The following is a 21,447-nucleotide window of genomic DNA, read 5'->3' as shown; positions in this document are numbered from 1 at the left end:
AATCCCTCAGATTTGCATAATCTGGCACCTCATGATTGGTCCACAGAAGCAACCAGTCATAACCCACCTTTTACAATCCTTCACTCAACCAATCACGGCCCACCAGCTGTGATATAACCACGATGCCTGGCCCACAGTAGCCAGACGATCAGGAAGACGACACAGATGACCAGGAAGACAATGATGACCCTGGAGAGCCTGAAGAGCTGAAACATTGCACAGTCTCCAGACGACCCTGAAGACCCTGAAGAGCTGTAACACTACATCGTCTCCAGACGACCCTGAAGAGCTGTGACACTGTGTCGTCTCTGTGCTGCTCACGATAGACGACGCGACCCTGAAGAGCTGTAACAGTGCCTCGTCTCTGTGCTGTACCTTGCTGCCCACAATAAACAGACGACACTGAAAACACAGTGTCGTCTCCGTGCTGTAACACTACGCTGCTTGTCCTGGCTCTCACTCCTTCACTCAGGAAACCTGTTCTGCAGTCCCGTCGGTCGGGACAAGTGAGTGAGAGAAAGTGAGAATGAGAATGTACCCTGCAGTGGGGATAGTCACACTGTAGTCCCTTTTCCATTCTCCTCTCAGGGTTTTAGAGACACTGTATACATCCCTGGCATGTTTTTCAAGCCTCCAGGTCTGGGACTCAAGTTATACAGTCAGCCATGTGGGACCCAGCCACCTTAACCACTATGCCACTGTGCCACTGGCTGACCCCTGTTCTCTCTCTTCATTATTGTGGGTTTTTCTCTCTTCCAACAAAGGGCATGTCTAGAGGAACAGGTAGAAAGTATATGCTATTTGACCTAATCACAGTTTTTTTTTTTTTTGCACATATTTTAAACAGTTGCAATGTAATGTGTACTTGCTCTCTTGAGTACTGTTTTTGCTTCTCCTTTTAAATGTTTTTTATATTGCTTTACTTCTTCATAATTGTTGGTAGTAGATTATGGAGATTTAAAAGAACAGTTTGTTATTGTTATTTGAGTATGATTATTTTAGTTACTGCTTTCTACTTTTTAAAAATCCTTTCCTTCTCACATCATCACACACACACCTCTCTTCACATAACCAGTGTTAACAACGTTAAAAATGTGTGAAACCATTAAGTGTTCATTTTTTTTTCTTTAGTCACACTGATTGAAAGTTATCAAGAAGGGCAGTTCACCCCAGATCAGGCTGACATTGTCATCTAGAAAATAATGTCAGTTATTTACAGATTTTCCAAAGAACCTGATGATTTCACCCAGAGAGTAAGTGATGTGCTTGTATGTCTGTAATGGCTTCCTACACTGCAACTTCACCTTAGTTCTTAGATAGAACTGAACCATTTTCTCATTCCTCTGCTGCTTTTTTTGTTCAAACTTGTTTGACAGAGTGGTCAAGTTGTCCATAAGGGTTCATGTCGTTCTGATGAAATATCAACTGAAATTTAGCTTTAGATAGTGATGTTTAAGAACATTTAAGAACATGTATATCAGACACCAGAGAAAGGCAAGAAGTATGAAGACAGTCTATAAATATCCTAAGAAGTAATTGGAACCTTGTTCATATCAGTTTCCTGGACAACCTATGCCTAATTAACAGATTAGTTTGGCTGATCATAGGAAAGGTTATTTTTTAATCTGTTAATTAATGCACTTATTGTTTGACCTCCTCTTTTAGTGAGGCAAGGAAAAGAAATTGAAAATTTAGATTTTAAAATAAAGATGTAAAGCATTTTATGTGTATAGCATAAACTATAGGAAAAAAGTTGTAGCAAACATTCTGGATGAATAACATCAATATATAAAAACTATACACATAGAAACATATAAACAAAACAGAAAAGTTTTTGCAGAGAGGTTATAAATTATAATATCACTCAAAATATGAAGTACCTGGAAGTGATTCTAACATAACAAGACATGTGCAAGATTATCATGGGGAAGGTAATAAAATACTATTTTGTGACAATAAGCAAAATGATACGTAATTTACATGGCTTGGAAAATTCAGCGGGTGTAGTTGCCCAGTTTAATCAATGAATTTAGTCACTGTACTAACTCTCCTTTTCATGTTGGGAAGGAGAGAATATTTTACAAAAGATTCTAAAATTACTTGGAAAAGCAAAAGGTCAACCGCCAAGAATAACAACATTGTACTTTGGCGCAGGGAGGGACAAATAGACTAGTGGAATCTTGTTGAAAGTCTGTGGACTCTTAACACTTGTGGCATTATCTCAGAGTCTGTTAGAAATACAGAATCTGGGGCCAGCAAGTAGCAGGGTGGTTAAAGTGCTGGACTCTCATATGGCCTACTGTGGTTTGGTTCCTGGACCTAGCAGCTTAAAAATCATGCTGGGCATGTGTGCATGCATTCCTGAAATCCTGAGAGGAGAACAGAGAAGGGATAGCGTTGTGGTCATCCCACCTGTGAGTGTTGCAGTAACAAACCACCAAGAAACCAAGCACTACTTGGAAAGGAGGAGAACTCAGGTTTATTAAGCTGGCAGACCCAGAGGTGTTCGTACTCCAAAGTCTGGGCCCCAACTTGGGGAAGTTACAGGGGTTATATAGTTTTCTGGTTTGGGGGAAAATAGGTACACTTAGGGTTCAAGATGTTGCAGACAAAGGGAACCAGAAAAGTTGCTCAACAGTTGCAAAATAGCTCATTACTTTCCTTAGTTCGAAAACCACATCCCATAGAGACTGGAATTTTTTTTTTTTTTTTTAAGAGGCTTTTGCTATAGGACATGTGCGCTCACCAGAAAGACAGAGGGAGACAGAAAGTGAGAAATCACCCTCTGGGGAAGGGGGGGGGCGAGGGATGGCCACACCGCAATCCCTTTTCCTCTTTTCTCCTCTTTGGATCTTGGACACGCACGCACACACACTGACATGAGTTTAAGCCACCGGATCTGGGACTAGAACCTCAATTGACTACATGTGAGTCCAGTGACATAGCCATTACACTAACTGCTGGTCCCGAGACTGGCAATCTTTTGAAGCAGGCAATTTATAGAAGCAGAACAGCAGTCAGTAAATACTTCCTGTTTGCAAGCAGCTTTTAGAAGTAGAGTAGTGTTCATTTAAATAACAAACAGGATCCAAATCATTCCCCCCTTTGATGCCCTTAGTTTTCCTTAGGATATCATACCATGGCCTTGTAGCCTTTTGATTCTCTTAGTCCGAGCAGTGAGTGGTCAGCTCCTAACTCATTGTAGGTTTTGTCTGCTGCTATTAACATGAAGCCATGTTGAGCATTGGCCAGTGGCATTTGCTTATTAATCATGGCCTCTATGAGCCTCTTTGCCAAGCGTCTAACACAGGCTGTGAAACAGCATCCTACTGCAGTTTAGACCCCAGCCACTATCATGAGGGAGGTTAGAAATGAGGCTGCCATTTTTTTTCCATTTCCAATCTGCCAAGGCAATGGTAGCCAAGCCTACAACAAAGGCTGAAGCATGTGCAGCAAGAAGGTAATAGTTAAGGGATTGTTAAAACTTACGTGGGAGGGTTGAGAATACTTGATGTGTTGTCTTGGACAAGTGTATCCTTGATTTTCTGCCATGCATAGATCGGTTAGCTTGCAGAGCCATCAAATCAGGGCCGTGGATTACTCAGGCTTCCACCAAGCGTTGACTAGTCAGCCTATGGAGCAACTAGAGCAGGGCTGTAGATTCCTTGTCTCTGAAGTGTTTTCTGGAGGGTTTTTGTCTAGTCTATTTTTGCGATCCAGGGTCCAGAGAGGCACCCTTCTTGACTCTAGTATGATGGATCCACGGAGTGATGCCCATAGCTTTAAGAGCAGTTGGAGTGACCAGTACAACCATGTGAGGCCCCACCCAAACTGGCTGGAGGAGTTCCTTTTTCCCTCCTTTTACCCATGCTATCTCCAGGCTGGTAGGGGTGTACCTGGTTTTTGAGGGAGTGCAGCTTTTTCCAGAGTATGTGGAAGGCCATGCCCTAAGGCTTGTAGATGGCAGGACAGGTTGAGCTCTCCTATCTGTTGAGAATCTCTATTTATCTTAGAAATGACAGGAGGAGGATTTCTGAACAAAATTTCAGAGTAGCTGGGTTATCTAGGACTACAGTGGACCCAAAGAAGGGCTAAGGGTCATCCTTGTCTCTTGGCATAACTTAACCAAACTGATTTTAAGAGTTTAGTTCATGTGCTCAACTCTCCCTGAACCTGGGGATGGTAGGCAGTATGGAGTTTCCATTTGATCCTTAAGGTCTTAGCCACTGTCTAAGTGATTTTGGAGATAAAAGCAGGCCTATTGTCTGATCCTGCAGTCAGAGGCAGTCCATACTGAGGGATCATCTCCTTGAGTAATGCCTTAACAACCTCATGGGCCTTTTCTGTTCTGGTGGTGAATGCCTCAACCCTGCCCGAATAGGTACAAACTAGTACTAACAGATATTGGTAGCCTTGGTATGTCTTGACCTCAGTAAAGTCCACTTCTAGGTCGTCATAAGGGGAGGTTTCCATAGCCTGGACTCAGGGGACTGGATTGGTTTCTGATGAGCATTGTTCCCAGCACAGGTTACACATCTGTTGACATCGTTACACAGGATAGGGAGCTTAGCCAGATAGTACTACCTATTTCGGAGAGACTCTAATGCGGTCTTTCCCCAAAGAGTGAATTCATGGTGCTGAAGCTCATGAGTGCTGGTAAGTCAGGATATGAATGACAAACAGCTGCCCATTTGGTAGCTGCCACCAACCCTTTCCAGTCAGTGTCTAACTCAGCCAGGCCCACGAATCCTCTAGGGGTAGGTTCTGGCTTATACCTGGCCTTCTTGGAGATGGACCCCCTTTCCTATGCAGTGGTTCCCTCTTGTATTTAGGATATTCATTCTTCCAGTGTCCAGGCTCTTTGCAGTAGGCTCAAAGAGGGGTTGGTGCTTTCCTTTTTCTCCTGTATTTTGTGAGGAACTTGGACATCCCATCAGGACAGGACCTCTGAGTGCGACTGTCAGAAGGGACATTTTTTGTTTCATGCCCTGGTCCGCCTCTCGCTGAACCTCATGGTCTCAGTTCATGGACACCTTGCTGGCTATCTCTAATAGTTGAGTAGCATTCATCTCTGCAAAGCCCTTCTGTTTCTGGAATTTTCTTCAGATATTGGTATAAGAATGCGAGACAAAGGCAGTGTTGACCATGGGTTTGTTCTTGGGTGCTTCTGGGTCAAAGGGGTATAGACCCGGAGTCTCTCATAGAAATCAGAGGGAGATTCATCAGCCTTTTGCACGACCTTTATGGTTTTGAACATATTAGTTGGCTTCTTGGCCCTGATTCTGAGGCTCTGAAGAAGGGTCGCTCAGTATTGTTCGGTGTTGACCCAGCTCTCCCCCCTAGTGGTATCCCACCAGGGGTCCTCATCTGGTGCTGCCTTACTTGCCCAGGTAGCAGGGTCCACTTCTCTAGCTGGAGCCTCGTCTTAGAGTTACTTTTGGGTCTCCAACAGGATGTGCCTATGCCCTTCAGTGTTGAACAAGGTGAGGAGCAATTGTCTGCAATCTTCCCAGGTCAGCTGATACATCTGAAAAATGGACTCCAGAAGGCCTATGAGCACCTGTGGCTTTTCTGAATAGGATGGCGTATAATGTTTCCAGTTTAGAAGGTTGTGGTACTGAAAAGCTTATAATAGAGAAGAGAGCACCCTTCCTGGAGTTCTCCATTGAGGCCAAGTTTCTGAGGCCTTTTTATCTAGCACAGTGGCACATGGAGGACTGGAGGTTGTTGCACAGATTGGAGCTGCCTACTAATTGGTTCTGTGTCCAAGATCCTTGCTGGACTGGGATGCAGGTCTTCTGGTGGAGGAGATACATACGGCAGAGGACAATTGGGGAGAAGTCCCTGGGTGTTAGCCAGGAATGCAGTTGGCACATATGGAGGGGGTAGCTATGGTTCTTCTGTATTCCTTTGGTAGTTGAGTTTGGAAGGTTTCGGGGTCCTCAGTTGATGGACCACAAAAACTCTACACTGTCCCTGTGAGTTTGCTCAAAACTGGACCCAAGGGGGCAGAGCCTGGGCCATCTGCAACCAGGAATCTATGTAAGGAAACTGGTCTGGGTGTCCAGGGTCCCCAGTAACAACTTGATAGACTGCCTTGATCATTGAGAGGTCGAGGGTTCTTCCAGAAGGGTAGTCTACAATTGAAAGTGGGCCACTCAACTTCATACAGTGTTCTGAATTTCCCTGGCATTAGCTTGATGCCATAATCCCTAGAGAAGCCTTTCTTGAAATTTTTAATCATATAGTTAAGGATGGTACGTTTTTACTTGCAGCAGCCCATTGTGGTACTTGTGGGGATTATAGCCCATATATTGTTGGCATCACCACTCCTTAAAGACATGATATTCCCAAAAAGTACTTTTCACTATCTGATGAAGGCAGTTTTTTAAAGCCAGATCTTGCAATTGCTCTGGGTCCCAGTGGGCCTGGGGGTATCTAGGTTTGGCCTTGTATCCATGGCAAGAATATCATCACCTCCAGGTGAATTGAGGCCTGATATCAGGCAGATGGGCATGTGAGGAGTCCTGGGGCGTGGAGGTCAGAGTGATCAATCATGTCCAGAGTAGAGCAAACCTGTGAGGAAGTCTCAGGGAGTCCTGGATGAAAAATTCTTTTCTTTCAGTGGGGCCAGAGGGAATGTGGTTGGGAAATATGGGCCTGTGGCAGAAGAGGTGGGATAGGAAGAGGACCTCTTGTCTGCAGTCAACCAGCATGAGAGGGCATCTCACCAGAGCCAGTTCCCCTTGCTGAGACAGAAGAGACAAGCCTAGAGCCCACAGATAAGGCAAATGATTAGGGCTCGCTCTTCTTGGGACAGAAACAAATTGGAAATGCTTTCAAAGAAGGTCAGTCTGAGAGCTCAGGTCCCAGGATCTCTTGGATATGTAGAGAAATCTCCCTCCTGATGTATTTCCCCTTACAACAGCAACACAAGACAAACATGGGATGTGTGTCTCCTTGAAGAGGTAACCAATCAGTGTCTACCTGGCTGCATCCCTTGTGGAACTGTGGGTGCCTCTTATCTTTGGTAAGTCAGTAAAAGCCCCTGACTCAGACACGGTATATATGGAGGGGCTAGGTCCCCCTGCACCATGCGTCATCCTGAGCCTTATGAATTGACCACAGAATTGCAGGTAAGGGCCCACTCAGACCCTGAGGTCCAGAGATAGTGGGGCCACAGAAACTGACACACACACATTCACATAATCATTCCAGAGTTTGTCACAGTATCCTCTCTGCCTTGGGAAGGTGCCTGACCAGTGGCTCTAATTGTAGACTGTGGGAGAACCAGAGTTTATCTCAGCACATTCTCCCTTTTGGGAGGTCCCTAACTGGTGGCCCAGAGTTTTTACAGTGCCCTCCCCCCTTTGTAGCATCTCAGCTGGTGGCTCCTACAGGAGAACATGTGATGCCCTGAACTGGTGACTCTGATGAGAGACAACACAGCAGCCTACACTGGTGGCTCTGATGGGAGACCACGCAGTGACCTGAACTGGTGGCTCTGATGGGAGACCACACAGTGACCTGAACTGGTGGCTCTGATGGAAGACCACACAGTGACCTGATCTGGTGGCTCTGACGGGAGGCGACACAGTGACCTGAACTAGTGACTCTGATGGGAGACCACACAGTGACCTGAACTGGTTGCTCTGACGGGAGACCACACAGTGACCTGATGGCTCTGATAGGAGACCACAGGATGTGATCAAGCTCCGCTTCCTGACTGGGTTCGTGAGTTCTGGGATCTTACCTTATCCAGAAGTTTCAGCCTGTGAGTTAGCCTAATGTTTTCATCCTGGACGTTGTTCTATCTCTCTATCGAGTCTGGTCAGGGTCAGTTACATGGGATGTCAGGGCCCCCAATGAAGGAAGACTTGAGAAAAGTCCAGATGGTGCTGTCTCATTCAATTCTGGGGCACCTTCATACTGCCAGGTTCTTCCCGTAGAACCGGTGGCTCAAGGGCCAGCATGGTGGGCTTCCTGGTCAGGGAACCAGAAATGTTGCAGAAACAGAGCACCAAGAAACCAAGTGCCACTCAGAGTAGGGGAACTCAGATTTCCTATGCCAGCAGATCTTGAGGAGTTTGTGCTCCAAAGTATGGGCCCTGAGATGGAGAAGTTACAGGGGATATATAGGTTTCTGGCTTGGGGGAGGGTAGGCACGCTTAGTTAGGGTTCACAAGTATTGCAGTCAAAGGAAATGAGAAAAGTTGCAAAACAGCTTGTAACCTTCCCTAGTTCAAAAACCACATCCTATAGAGAGCACAAGTCTATTGAAACAAGCAATTCGCAGAGGCGGAAGAGCAGTCAGTTAGATAGTAAATACTTATTTGCAAGCAGGTTTTAGAAGTAGAGTGTTGTTTAGTTAGATAGCAACAGGATCTTTATCAGGAGGTGATTTCTTACTTTCTCTTCCTCCCTCACTCCCTCTCTCTGTCTGTCTGTATCTTTCTGGCAAGCGCACACACCTTATGACAAAAACTTAAAAACAAAACAAAACAAAAAAACACAGAATCTGAAATAGTAAATCAATTTAATCAGGATCCTTTTGAATTTTTTAAATGTCTTCTCTGAGCTGAAGAGAGAGATAGCAATATCAACAAGGTCTTTATACCACAATGCATTTGCAGTCTCAGCCAGTCCTTGTTCATGGGCACATACGTGCCTGGCATACTCAGTTAGGTCTCTGGATATGAATCCAGAACTGTAACAAGAAGGATCAGTCTCCCAGCCCATTGCTTTAAAACTATGCACTCTCTGGCCCCATGAAGGTAGTTTTTGTTTTGTTTTCCCATGAATTTAGTTTTAACCAGATACCCAGCAATCTGTTTTCCTTTAAGAATTATTTTATTTAACTTTATTTATTTATGTGTTTTTAAAATTTGACCAGAGAGGGACAGAGTAAGAGAGAGACGGAAAGTAAGAAAGCAAGCTGCCAGGTCCAGGACTCCCAACTACAGTTAACCATGTGGGAGTCCAGTGCCCTTAACTGCCATGCCACCTGCTGGCCCTAAGCAATCTATTTTTAATTAAGTCACTCAGAAGAGTAGAGAGGGAAACAGTTTTCATAAACAGACTAGGGCAACTGGTAAGTAAACAAACAAAAAAAATGGGTGGAGTGGCATTGCTTGTATTATGTGGTATAACTTTCTATTGCTCTCTTTGTGGTATATTTCTTTAGGATGGATCAATTTTTAGTAAAATAAAGGAAATGTTTTAAATATGGATTTTCCTAGGTACCCTTATTATCCATGAGCCTACAATCTGAAGGTGTCTTATTAATAAGTTTTTCTGAGATACCCCATCCTCAGGATATCTTTTTTTTTTTTTTTTTGCTATAGGGAGCATGCACTCATAGGAGAAATGGAAAAATAGAAAGCAAGAAGTCACCCTGCAGGGGGTATGGCCACACCACAAGCTCTTCTCCTTTCTCCTCTCAGGATCTGGGGCATGCATGCCTACACATTTGGTTTGAGTTTCAAGCTGCCAGGTCTGGGACTTGAACTATGGACAACCATGTCATAGCCCAGCATCTTAACTACTGTGCCACTTGCTGGCCCCCAGGATGTCTTTATGTATAATACTTCCAGTATTTCTTATTCATGGTTCAAGCCCTTGAATAAGAATTTAATAATTTTAAATTATTGATCATAATTAAATTATTTATCATAATTTAATCTTGATATCATCATTACTAGTGTAGTCAACAAATGGTGTCAGTATGCCCTCTTGTTACTGCAGTAGTGATAAAGCTTTGTCCCATTGTTTTATAGGGACACTGTGGGTATTTTGGAAGAAGCTCAACTAAAGATGGTAAAGAAGGGATAGTTCTTCTACTGACAGCTTGTATGGAAGTAATTTTCTACCTGTTTAGGGTTAGAAGACCAGCTCATTCGTAGAGTCTTCAGAAATACAATAAGGTAAGAAATGCTTTTCATATTTTGAATAATTTGTACTCTGCCTCTTCAGTTTCCCTGAAGGCATATATAATTCTGTTCCTTTGGCCTCTTAAGAGAATACAGTTAGCATTTTCCTTTAGGAAGTTAGTGTGCCAGCGAGCTGTCAGCTTGTGATGTACCTGATCTCTGATGTCAGGGAAACACAATTCAATTTGAAACCAAGTCTTCTGCACAGTAGTGCAGCAGGGATGCCAGCATCTCTCTTTACATTCCTTACTTTGAAATGCCTCGTTCCACGCAAATAGTATACGTTTATTTTTAAAATCCTTTGTGTGAGATGAAACTACCACTGACTTACTTGCCTTTGGTTAAAAAAAATCAACGAATTGGGTGACCTAATCCATAAGTATTTCTGTTACCCTCTATCATTTCTAGAAATAAAATACCACTGCTTGTTTAACTTGTGACTTGTCTAAACATGTTGAAAGCATTGACTATAAGGCATAACACTCAGACTCTGAAAGGGAACTGTGACAAGTTCAGTCAAAAGGGAAAAGAGGAATAATTTATAAAAGGCACTGCAGATAATGATGCCAACCAGTTATTTTAAAATGCATCCATCTCACCTTTTAATGAATTAGATTTGTCAACAGCAAATGTTTTATGCACTACTTCTAATAAAAGTGGCACACTAGGAATGCAGTGCTTTGAGGTTGGCTTCTTCAAAGCTTTGGAGTAGCTTCAATTCAAAGAAATTTTTTAAATAATAGATATTAAAAGTATATTTAAATAATATTAAGGTTGTGACACAAACACCAAATGACAAAATTCAGGAGTTTCAAAGTAGAGGTTGACACGCCATCACTATTTCACAGAGTAACTGTTTTTTAAATTAGGAGTGTAACAGACTGATTTGGGGATTGTGTGTCAGTTTAACTTTAAATTTGCTTGCTGTTTCGGTTGGTGTCACAACCTTAATGTCAACTTTTCAAATAGGTTTCTACATTTCCTTTGGTTTGGGGTCATTAAAAAAATGCATATGATAAATCTAAGAGGCATAAATAGGTCACACTGAAGTGGAATTCCTTGCTTTTCTGGAGTGAGAAGACAGTTAATACCTGCCTTATAAGTAAAAAAAGTTAGCTCAGTTATTTTTAGTAAATTTTTGTTTTTCAAGTATTTGATTCAAAAAAACATAAACCCAAATAACAAGACATGCTGTTGGTATAATTCTGTTCATACATTATTCTTCCCATACCTTTTTTTAAAAAATTTATTTTTATTATTATCATAATCTTCTTTATATTACATTGGATTACATATAACTTTACAGTGTATTACATTGCTTTTTCAAAAGGGAATGCCATGCATGTCAGTCAATACAGAGACATTAATCTCTCCACTTCATCATTCAATATCTTTTCTATGTTTTTCCCAATCATTATTATTATTATTCTAATTATTATTTTATTTTTTAAACAGCCAATCACTATTTCTCATTTTGCTTGTAAAAAGACTTTACCTATCATGAAATACTTCTCAGACCAATCCAGTTGAGAATACTATACATGTCATCATCAACAGGAAATAAGCCATATCTGTTTCCTACTGACGTCCTGCCTTTCTATTTGTTCTCTTGCTATCTTTATCCTCTTCTCTTCACCCCCTCCAATTCCCACTGTCTTATTATCTTTTTTTTTCACATTATTTATCATTTATTTTTTGTGTATACTTTCAATCATATTGTTTGGCTTACAATGAGACCATTTCGATATGTGCACATTTCTCCCCAGACCCGTTGATCAAAATATCTTCAACAGATAACACCACCTCCCTATCTCGTCAATGCTCTACCTCTGTATCCCTTCTCCAAATGCCCTTCGTTAGGCCTCACTCCTCCACATACACTTCATCTGAAATTCACACCCATCTCTTGTGTTTGTTCAACCGTTAATCAATCAGTTTCAGTTGTAGAATACAGACATATGGTATATGTTAAGTGGGGACATACAATGTCTCTCCTTCATAGCCTGTCTTGCCTCACTCAGCAGTACATCTTACATATTCTTCCACTTTCTGTCAAAAGTCAGGGTTCTGTTGGTTTTTATTACTGAATAGTATTCCATAGAGTATATGTACCATAGTTTTTCAATCCATTCCTCCATATGGGGGCATTTGGGTTGGTTCCATGACTTAGCAATTGTGAATAGTGCCGCAATAAACATTGATGTGCAAGCACTTTTCCAATGAAGAATTCTTCTGTCCTCTGGGTAGATACTGAAGAGTGGGATCCCTGGATCATATAGCAGATCTATCTGTAGATCTTTGAGGAATCTCCAAATTATTCTCCATAGTGGTTGAACCAATCTACATTCCCACTAGCAGTGTAAAAGAGTTCCCCTTTCACCACACCCCTGCCCACACTTATCATTTTTTGTTTTTTTAATATTAGACATTTTGACTGGGGTTCTTCCCATACCTTTAATCCTAACAATTTCATCTTGTTGGTTACCACCCTCTACAAATATTGAGAATAATTCCCCAAATTCATTTTTTTTTCATTTAATGCACAAGTTTTATTTTATTGAATAATCTTTACTTGATGTAATTGAGTACAGGTAAACCCTGCCTATGACTTCCATATGCTATTTGTTTATACAAAACATTTTTTACAGTTTTTTAAATCTTTTTTTTTTTTAAGTTACAGTTGTCATAGGAGATAAAGCATAAAGCAGAATCTGATGGGTAATGTATTTTTTTTTAGAAAAAGTTCCAGGAATTAAAGAAGTAGCCAGGAGCATGTCTTACCCCATCCCTCTGTCTACGAGAAGAAAAGGGAAAGAAGAGGGAAAAAAAATCTACTCACCCACATTTTTCCCTTTTCCTTGATTATTATCTGTCATGAATTTACAGGACAGGTCTGTATTGCCATGTAGAATCTAGTTTCTTTTTTTTTTTTTTGACATCTTCCATCATTCTTTTACAATTTTTATTTTATTTTATTTTTTAGAGGTTTTGCCTTAGGGCATGTGTGCTTACCAGAGAGAGAGAGAGAGAGAGAGGCAGAGACAGTGAGAGGGAAAGCAAGAAATCATCCACTAGAGAGGATGGCCATGCCATGATCCCTTCACCTCCATTTTCCTCCTGGGATCTTGAGCATGCATGCACACACACCTGACATGATTTTCAAGCCAGCAGGTCCAGGACTCGAACTGTGGTGGACTATGTGAGAATCCAGCAGTGTAACTGCGATGGCATCTGTTGGCCCCATAGAACCTAGTTTTAATTGAGAAAAATAGACATAATAGAATTTGCCACACAATTTTTCTTTTTAAATCACCTGTGTTAGAAAAGTAAAAGACAGGCAAATTATTTACTGACGTTTTTTTGCTCACTCTTAAAAATATCTACCAACTGAGACCAGCAGATGGCATAATGGTTATGTCCCGGACCCCGCGGCTTTCTCACTTTGTTTCTCTCTGTCTCTCTCATGAGTTCATGTACTCTATAGCAAAAAGCTCTCTTAAAAAAAAAAAAATCTACCAACTGAAAATACTTCATAGTTCTCATTTGCTCCTTGATTGAATCACCAGTTTTTACCTTTTTTGGTTTTTATAAATGACAAGGAGAACATTCATCTTTCTTTCCTAACAAACTTTATTTGTTTTATATCTTTATTTTAAACCAATGTGAATTAGATACATTTCTTTACAGTTTTCATTTGGAAAGGTGCTTTGACATTTTATTTTCATTTCTAGTCCCAACTTTACTTTTCCTATCTACCCGTCGAATCCACATAACATCATTATTATATCATAATGATTCTGATTAGTAATAGTCTTTCTCAACCCCAGTCCTCAGTAGCAAGAGATAATTGTGCTACATCATGTAGTAATTTGAAAATGTGTATGTTTGTCTATGAAGGACTTAGTTAAATCCTACAAACTTGACTATAACAATGCTCTTTATTGAACAAACTTTGAAATCATCATTATTATTGGTGTAATATTAGTTCTGATATCTACTTCATAAATATGAAATTTTTAAATGAAAAAATGATCATTTCTAAATTCAGAGAAAGCTGTTCAGATAAATAAATTGGAACGCAACGCGTCCCTGCAGTTTAAAAAAGTTTTCTGACATAGAAACAAAATAGACTTTTTAAATATCATAGACCAAGCCAGCTTCATGCAAATTCTTTTAGAGCAGTTTCAGATTTATGTATTTAATAAAGCTGGATAGTTGATTTAACCTATGTATTTAATGTCCTTCGATGTTTAGTGATGTTATAGTGACTGCCTAGAAAAGAATGATGGGATTTTATTTAGCATTTCTGCTAGTTCAGTCAATTCTATAAATGCCTTGCTAATAGGATACAATATATGCTTTTAATATTTCCAATAATGATAAGAGATAACATTTGAGTTCTCTCTCTGTGTCAGATACTGTTCTAAGTAGTATCTACAGATTATTTTATTTTATCATGATAACACCCCTGTAATAATTTCACTGTTTTGCACATGTGGAGGAGGTATACGAGGAGAAGGTTTTACAACATAAGTAATGGAGCTGGGATTCACGAATAGACTGGCTCCAGAGCTTGAACTCTGAACCTTCACTACTCTAAATGTTATTCTCAGGCCAGCAGAAATATCATCACCTGAAAATTTGTTAGAAATGCAGAGTCCTTTTCTATTTTTAAATAATTACTTAACTTTATTTATTGTTATTCTTCCATTTGATCAGAGACAGACAGAGAGACAGAGAATGAGAACATATGCCACCAGGTCCAGGTCTCTAATTGCAGTCAGCCATGTGGGAGTCCAGTGCCTCAACCACCATGCCACTTGCCAGCCCCCAAAATGCAGATTATTAGGCTCACTGAAAATCTGCAATTTTTTGTATGTTTGTTTATATCTTCCATGAGAGAGGGAAACAGAGACATATAGGAAAGCTCCTCCAACAGGGTCTTTATGCCATAATTCACCTGAGTCTCAGCCAGCTCAGATCACAGATAGATGAATACATAACCGGCATGCCCAGGAAGATTTCAGGACTTGAACCCCGTACCTTGCCCACGTGGGTCTAGTTGCACTACCACTAAGTCACTGTCTCCCCAAAATCAGCATTTTTAATGAGATTCCCAGATAACTTATACATTAAAATTTGAAAAGCATAACTCTAAAGCACTATACTATCCTGCCCTGTGTACAGAATTGAGTATGTTTCAAAACAAATTTCTTTTATATAGGTTATTGAATTCTCATCATTATGTGAATTTTGGGATTCCCATTTCAAGTGCATTATTTCAAGATCTAATAACTAAATATAAGTAAGAATGTAAGGTGGTTCCAAGTTCTATTGAAATCAGTTGTTTAAAGAGCAGAAAATATAATTCCAAATCACAGACAGCCAGTCTCTCTACAGGAGCAGATAACTATTCCAACATCTAAGACTTAAATTACAGTATAACCCAACATCTTTGATTCTGGACTCTGGAGACAGGCTGCCTAAGTTTAAATCTCACCTTGTGTAGCCATGGGATTTCAGGAAGGTTTTGTTAATTCTCAACTTCCTTATCTGGGAAATGCAATCTAAAGTTGTACTTTACAGGTCTGTTGTAAGTATTAAATGAGTTAATGAATGTAAAAGATTTAGAATAGGACCTCTCAGGAGCTGAGTAAATACATGTTAACTATGGTTGTTCTTAATTAACTATGGTTTTCATATTTAAATAGAGTAGATTCATACTTCATACTTCTTGGTTATTTATTTCTAATAAGTTGACAAGTAGTTTTTTTTTAATTGTTATTAATTTAATTTTATTTATTCATTCATTTATTTTCATTTGACCAGAGAAGGAGACACACAGAGAGAAAGAAAGCGAGAAAGCCAGCCACCAGGTCTAGGACTCGAACCGTGGTCAACCATGTGGGTGTGTCCAGTGCCTTAACCACCATGACACCTGTTGGCCCAACAAATACTTTTTATTAGTAGATCTCACCACAGAAAGTTAGAGTCAAAAATCATAAAATTTAGTTTTTGTGTTTTCTGAAAACTATCACCCTATGGCACTTTCTGCCTGTGAGTTTTGCTAAATGTCATTTGATTATGATATTTAACCAGTTAAGGCCAATGCAGTCCATTTGAAATCAAAATGAAATGTGTTAACAATGTATTGTAATTTTAAACATATGTTTCTAAGTTGACTATAATGAGGATGTGAATCCATTTGGCTCACCTCTTACATAAGTAATACCAAAAAAGCTAGATGAATAAAGGTTTAAAGGCTGAGTGCTCCAGAAGCTGGTTTGTTTCCTTCTGGGTGAACATAATTCTGAAATAATCATGGTAGTCTAAGGGAATAATGGTGGGGTATATGAGGACTCACCTAACAGCTTTTCAGAGAGACATCTAATCTGAAGTAAGGTTGCTTTTTCTACTGCTTTAAATGCTCAATTTTAAAGATAAGATTAAGATGCTTGGCAGAAAGAATGCTCTAGCAAACTATTAAACTGCTAATTCCAGGGCTTTTGTGGACTATTCTTTCTTTTTGCAGCATTGTCCTCTTTGGTACTGTTTTTTTTTTTTTTTCCCTAACTTCTGATCCCACATTTTTAAAAAATATTCTTTGACCTTTTTTTTTTTTTTTTGGAGAAATTTTTGCTATAGAATGTGTATGCTCGCTGGAGAAATAGAAAGCAAGAACTCATCCCCTAGGAGAGATGGCATGCCACATTCCCTTTTCCTCCATTCTCCTTTGGGGATTTTGGGCATGTATGCACACCCACTCTGCGTAAGTTTCAAGCCACTTGCTTCGGGACTCAAATTGCCCATGTAGGAGTCCAGCAATGTAACCATTACACTGTCTACTGGTCCCTCTTTGGTCTTTTTACTACTCTCTCTCTGTTAGTGATCTGTTGCCTTAATTTTCTGCTTTTCTTTTTTCTTTTTTTAAATCTTTTCTCAAAAAAACATGTCTTCTAGATGTATCAGTCATATCTTTATAAGTGTTTCTACAAAATAATCACAGAGTTCTCTTTTTGTGCATTTTTTTTAAAAACTTCATTTTATTCTTGATGGAGAAGAGAGAGAGGAGGAAGGGCACCCTCAACAGGGTTTATTGTACCACAATCCCCTTTCCCAGGCCCTCCAGCTCATCAGGATTTTTGACACCTACACACATGACCAGCGTGCTTTCAAACCAGCCCATAGATCTGAATTGGAATCATCTATGTGGCCTTTGGCACCACAGTTCAGTTTGTCACCAACTATGCTTAAGAGTGCTACCATTATACTCCCGGAAGTTTGAACAATACCATCACCACTTTTATCTCCTGCACTGTAACGTGGCATTGTGAGCACTATCCTTTCTCATGCATTCCACTCTTTTATCTCTTCCATTCCTATTCTGGACATTTCCATTTTTATGACCTACCTCAAATTTAACATGTCCATTACTGAATTTGTGATACTTTCTTATGATCATTTCCTCTTAAATTTAAAAAATCTATTTATCAACTACTATAAACAGAGAATTTCCTTTGTACTAATTTAGCCTTTACTACATAAACTTCATATCTCTATCCTAGGCTATCCTTGGGCCCAAGCCTGTAGAAAGCTGTTCGGGCAACCATAGTCGTTAGCCACTCCTCACCAGCTTCAGGAAGGTTAGAGTGTACGTGCCTTGTATATTATCTGGGGGCTGCATCTAGGGGGACCAGAAAAACCTTTACAGTGTGCCCTGCTTTGTATGGTGCCCACCTCTTTAGTCACAAGGGTCTTACATGGTCTTTTTATCACACTGATTGTTATTGCTGAGGAGGAGCTGTACTCTGGCTATTAGCCTTGCTAATTTTGAGTGACATAATCCACAGCTTTCTGCCTTTTAGAATGACTTTATAATTTTTCATATTGTCCTTTTCGGTTTCTTTGGCAAATTGGATTTAAATCCCATGTTTGTTGATGCCTAGAACAGGTAACGACCACCTGGTTTTCTCTCAGACATAATCATTTGCATCAGTCAGTAGCCCAAAACTATCTATTCATATGCTGGAAAGTCATTTCAAAGCTATTTTTTTCATGACCACATCCTTATCCTGTTTATTATCATCTTCATCTAGAATCACTCCAGTCTTAATAATGAATCTTTCCATCTCTCTTCTTTCACCCTATACCAAACCATCTTAACATCCTGTTTTACAAAGTTAAGGATTGCCTTAGTCAAAAAGACTTCTATGACTCCCTATTATGTACAGGATAACATCCAAATATTTCCCTCCTGGAGAATAAAAGGCCTTAAAATATGTAGCCCAGGCCAGACAGTGGCATGGTGTTTAAGGCGGCTGATCCCAGACCCAGCAACTTGAAAAACATGCTCAGCATGTGTGTGTGCATGCCCCCCAAGTCCCAGAGGAGAATAGAGTGCAGTGTGACCAGTCCCTATGGTTGGGGGAGCTTTCTTACTCTCTATCTCTCTCCAGCAAGGACACATGCCTACTAGCAAAATTAAAAAAAAAAAAAAAATTCTAAGCTTAGTGTACCCCTTCTATCTTTTATTTTTATCCATAAATTTTTTTCTCTGATTCTCCAAAGTTTATGCTGTAGGGATATTTTCTTCACTTTGTTTTTGTTTTTTTTTTTTTAATTGCCAGAGAGTATGTGCATTTGCCAGAGAGTCAGGAAAAGGGAGAGAGAAAGAGGGAGCAATCCGTCTATCCCCTATGGGATATGGTCATGTTGTAATTCCTTCTCTTTCATGTCTCCATCTGATTTTGGGCATGCACACATGCCCATCATGTTGTTCAAGCCACTTGGGTCAGAATTTGATAGCCATGAAGAATCTGTTTCCCTTAACTACTAGGTTATGGGGCCAGCCCCTAACCACTTTAATAAGCAGAGCTTCCCCTGTGGGTGGTTTTCTCTTAACCTGGGGCAGATGACTGTAACTGGGAACAGGATCCTAATCTGTAGAAACAAACCTCAAGTTGAAGACATAATACTTATTGGCAATTATCAAGTTAGTAAGAATTCAAGTTGTGGAATAAAAGAGAAAAAAGCAGACTGACTCATTTACTACTTCCCTAGTTATAGCAGATCAAGGCCCAGACCCAGTGGCTTCATACTCACATTGTCCCAAGAGGAAAATGGAGGAGAAGGAATTGTAGCATGGCCAATTCCCTGAGGGAGTGATTTCTCGCTTTCTTTCTTTCAAGTGCGCGCACCCTATAGCAAAAAAACAAACAAACAAACAAACAAAAAACTCAGAAAAATAAAAAATAATTCATTACAAATATTTTAATCAAAGTATTCAACAAATTACAGGCAAAAAAACAAAATCATTTTGGGGCCAGGTGGTAGGGTATTGGTGGTTCAGCCAAAGTTACAAAGGTCATAAGTTCACATCCTAAGACCTTTTTGAGTATACCACAAGTGTATATTCCCTGTGGTCTGGGCTGGTACTGGGGACAGATTGCAGAATGAAAATCTTGGTGGAGATGAATTTGTTTCTTTCTATGCCTCTCTTTCTGTCTGTTTTTCTCTCCCATAGAGGAAATTATTAAACTCTTTAATTATTATTTTTAATAATAATATATTATTATTATCCAGCTATCAAATTCTGACCCAAGTGGCTTAAACATGCTGGGCATATGTGCATGCCCAAAATCCAGACAGGATGGAGAAATGAAAGAGAAGGAAATACAGCATGACCACATCCCATTTTTTTTTTTTTTCAATTGCTAGAGGGCACATGCCCTTGCCAAAGAGAGACAGAGAGAAAGAGGGAGAAAACATGTTCTGGTGGGGAGTGGTCACACCACAATTCCTTCTTCACTTCTCCATCCTGTTAATATTTTGGGTGGGCCACACCCACACGTATACACACACACACACACACACACAAACCACACTAGTCCACTAAGTAGACTTAAAGAAAAAAATTCAGGTTATGTGAAGCTTTTAAGGCATTACAATTATTGAAAACAAACCTGGGTTGGTCCCATTGCCTAATGATTAAGGGAGCTGTATCCCACATGGCCAACCATGGTTTGAATCCCAGCAACTTGAAAAACACACCAGGCATATGTATATGTGGCCCTAAATCCTGAGAGGATGGAGAAATGGAGGAGAAGGGATTGAAGTGTAATCACGCCCCACCAATGTGAGAGGTAGAGTGTGCTTTCTTCTTTTCTGTCTCGCTGTTTCTCTGTCTCTGGTGAGTGCATGTACCCTCTGGCAATTAAAAAATAAGAAAACTAAGCTTTTTAACAGCAAAATATTGATAGGTATTCCTATGAAATCAAAGGGGAAATTGAACAAATTAAATGATGAGAGTTCAAATGGTATACAATAATTAATTGTGAGGTCAGCAGATGGTGTGGTGGTTCAGATGACTGGAACCTATATGCCCAACTGCGCAGTTTGAGTTCCTGACCTAGTGGCTTAAAAATCACAGTAGGTACATGTGCATGAATGCCTAAAAGCCCTGAGAGGAGATTGTAGTGTGACCATCACCCTAGGGGGTGATTTCTCACTTTCCTTCCTCACTCTTTGGTGAGCACACATACCCTATAGCAAAACTTAGGGGAAAAAATATTGTGGAATTTTATAAATGTACTTGGAAATACCTAGACTCAATCCAGTCTCAGTGGTGCAGGTGATAGCATACCGAACAGCAGTGCTGAAAGCTGTATAGCCAACCCTGTGTTTGGATCCTGAGTCAACCTGAAAATGCACCCAAGATCCTGACAGGCAGGAGGGCTTGGGGAAGGAAGATGTTGAGCATACCTCTCTTTCTTCCTTGCACTTGCACAGACAAGTTCTCATAAATAAAATACACTTTTGAAAAGAAAATATTTCATCTTATAGGGAAAATGTTTTGGTGGAACAGATTTCTTTTTTTTACTGGATAAATTTCTATTGGCCAGAGTGATGTTAGGTTGGGAAAGTGTACAATTTTGCTGCATTTAAATTTGGCAAAACCATCAAAATAATCTTAAATACTTATTTGATGAGCTTGTCTATTTAAATTATTGGTCAAAGAAATATTCTGTGAAGGAAATAACATGATACCTGTAAAATGGTTGAACTATATTTATATTTTTAAATAAATATTAAAATTGAGACTATTTTCCATCTTGCAAATTTTGCTTGGAATTTACTAAGTTTCCATGTGGAAGTGTTTTCCCAAATTAAAAATATTATTATCTATATAGAAGACCTATTAAAGGTGTCAGCAGTTTAAAATTACTTGGAAATACAACTCAGAAAAATAAAAGCAATACAATCATATTAAAAATGCATTCTTCAGAAAAAACACAGCAAAGAAAATCATGAAAGTTTATGAAAATGTATCATGAATCATCTATTTATATATATTTAATATTGAAATAATATAAAGATATTTGGGGCCAGTCCTGTAGCCTCAGGGTTAATGAAGCTGGATTTCATATGGCTGACCTCAGTTTGAGTCCTGGCCCTGGCAGCTTAAAAACCACACCAGGCACATATATGTACTTACCTAACCTGACTGGATGGAGAAATG

General features: G+C 39.9%; 1 protein-coding gene across 1 annotated transcript in view; it reads left to right on the top strand.

The window, feature by feature from the left end:
- The window catches only part of KIAA0825 (KIAA0825 ortholog), a 494,795-nt gene that overhangs the window by 23,191 nt on the left and 450,157 nt on the right, over positions 1-21,447 (top strand). Inside the window, exon 2 of the mRNA XM_014593286.2 lies at positions 9,777-9,923. The gene's annotated coding sequence lies outside the window, so the exon portion shown is untranslated. The remainder of the gene's footprint in view (positions 1-9,776; positions 9,924-21,447) is intronic.

Source organism: Tupaia chinensis, unplaced genomic scaffold (assembly GCF_000334495.1).
Source record: "Tupaia chinensis unplaced genomic scaffold, TupChi_1.0 Scaffold140095_1, whole genome shotgun sequence".
NCBI lineage: Eukaryota > Metazoa > Chordata > Mammalia > Scandentia > Tupaiidae > Tupaia > Tupaia belangeri.
Note: the sequence above shows the minus strand (reverse complement) of the source record. Positions and strands in the feature narration are given on the sequence as shown.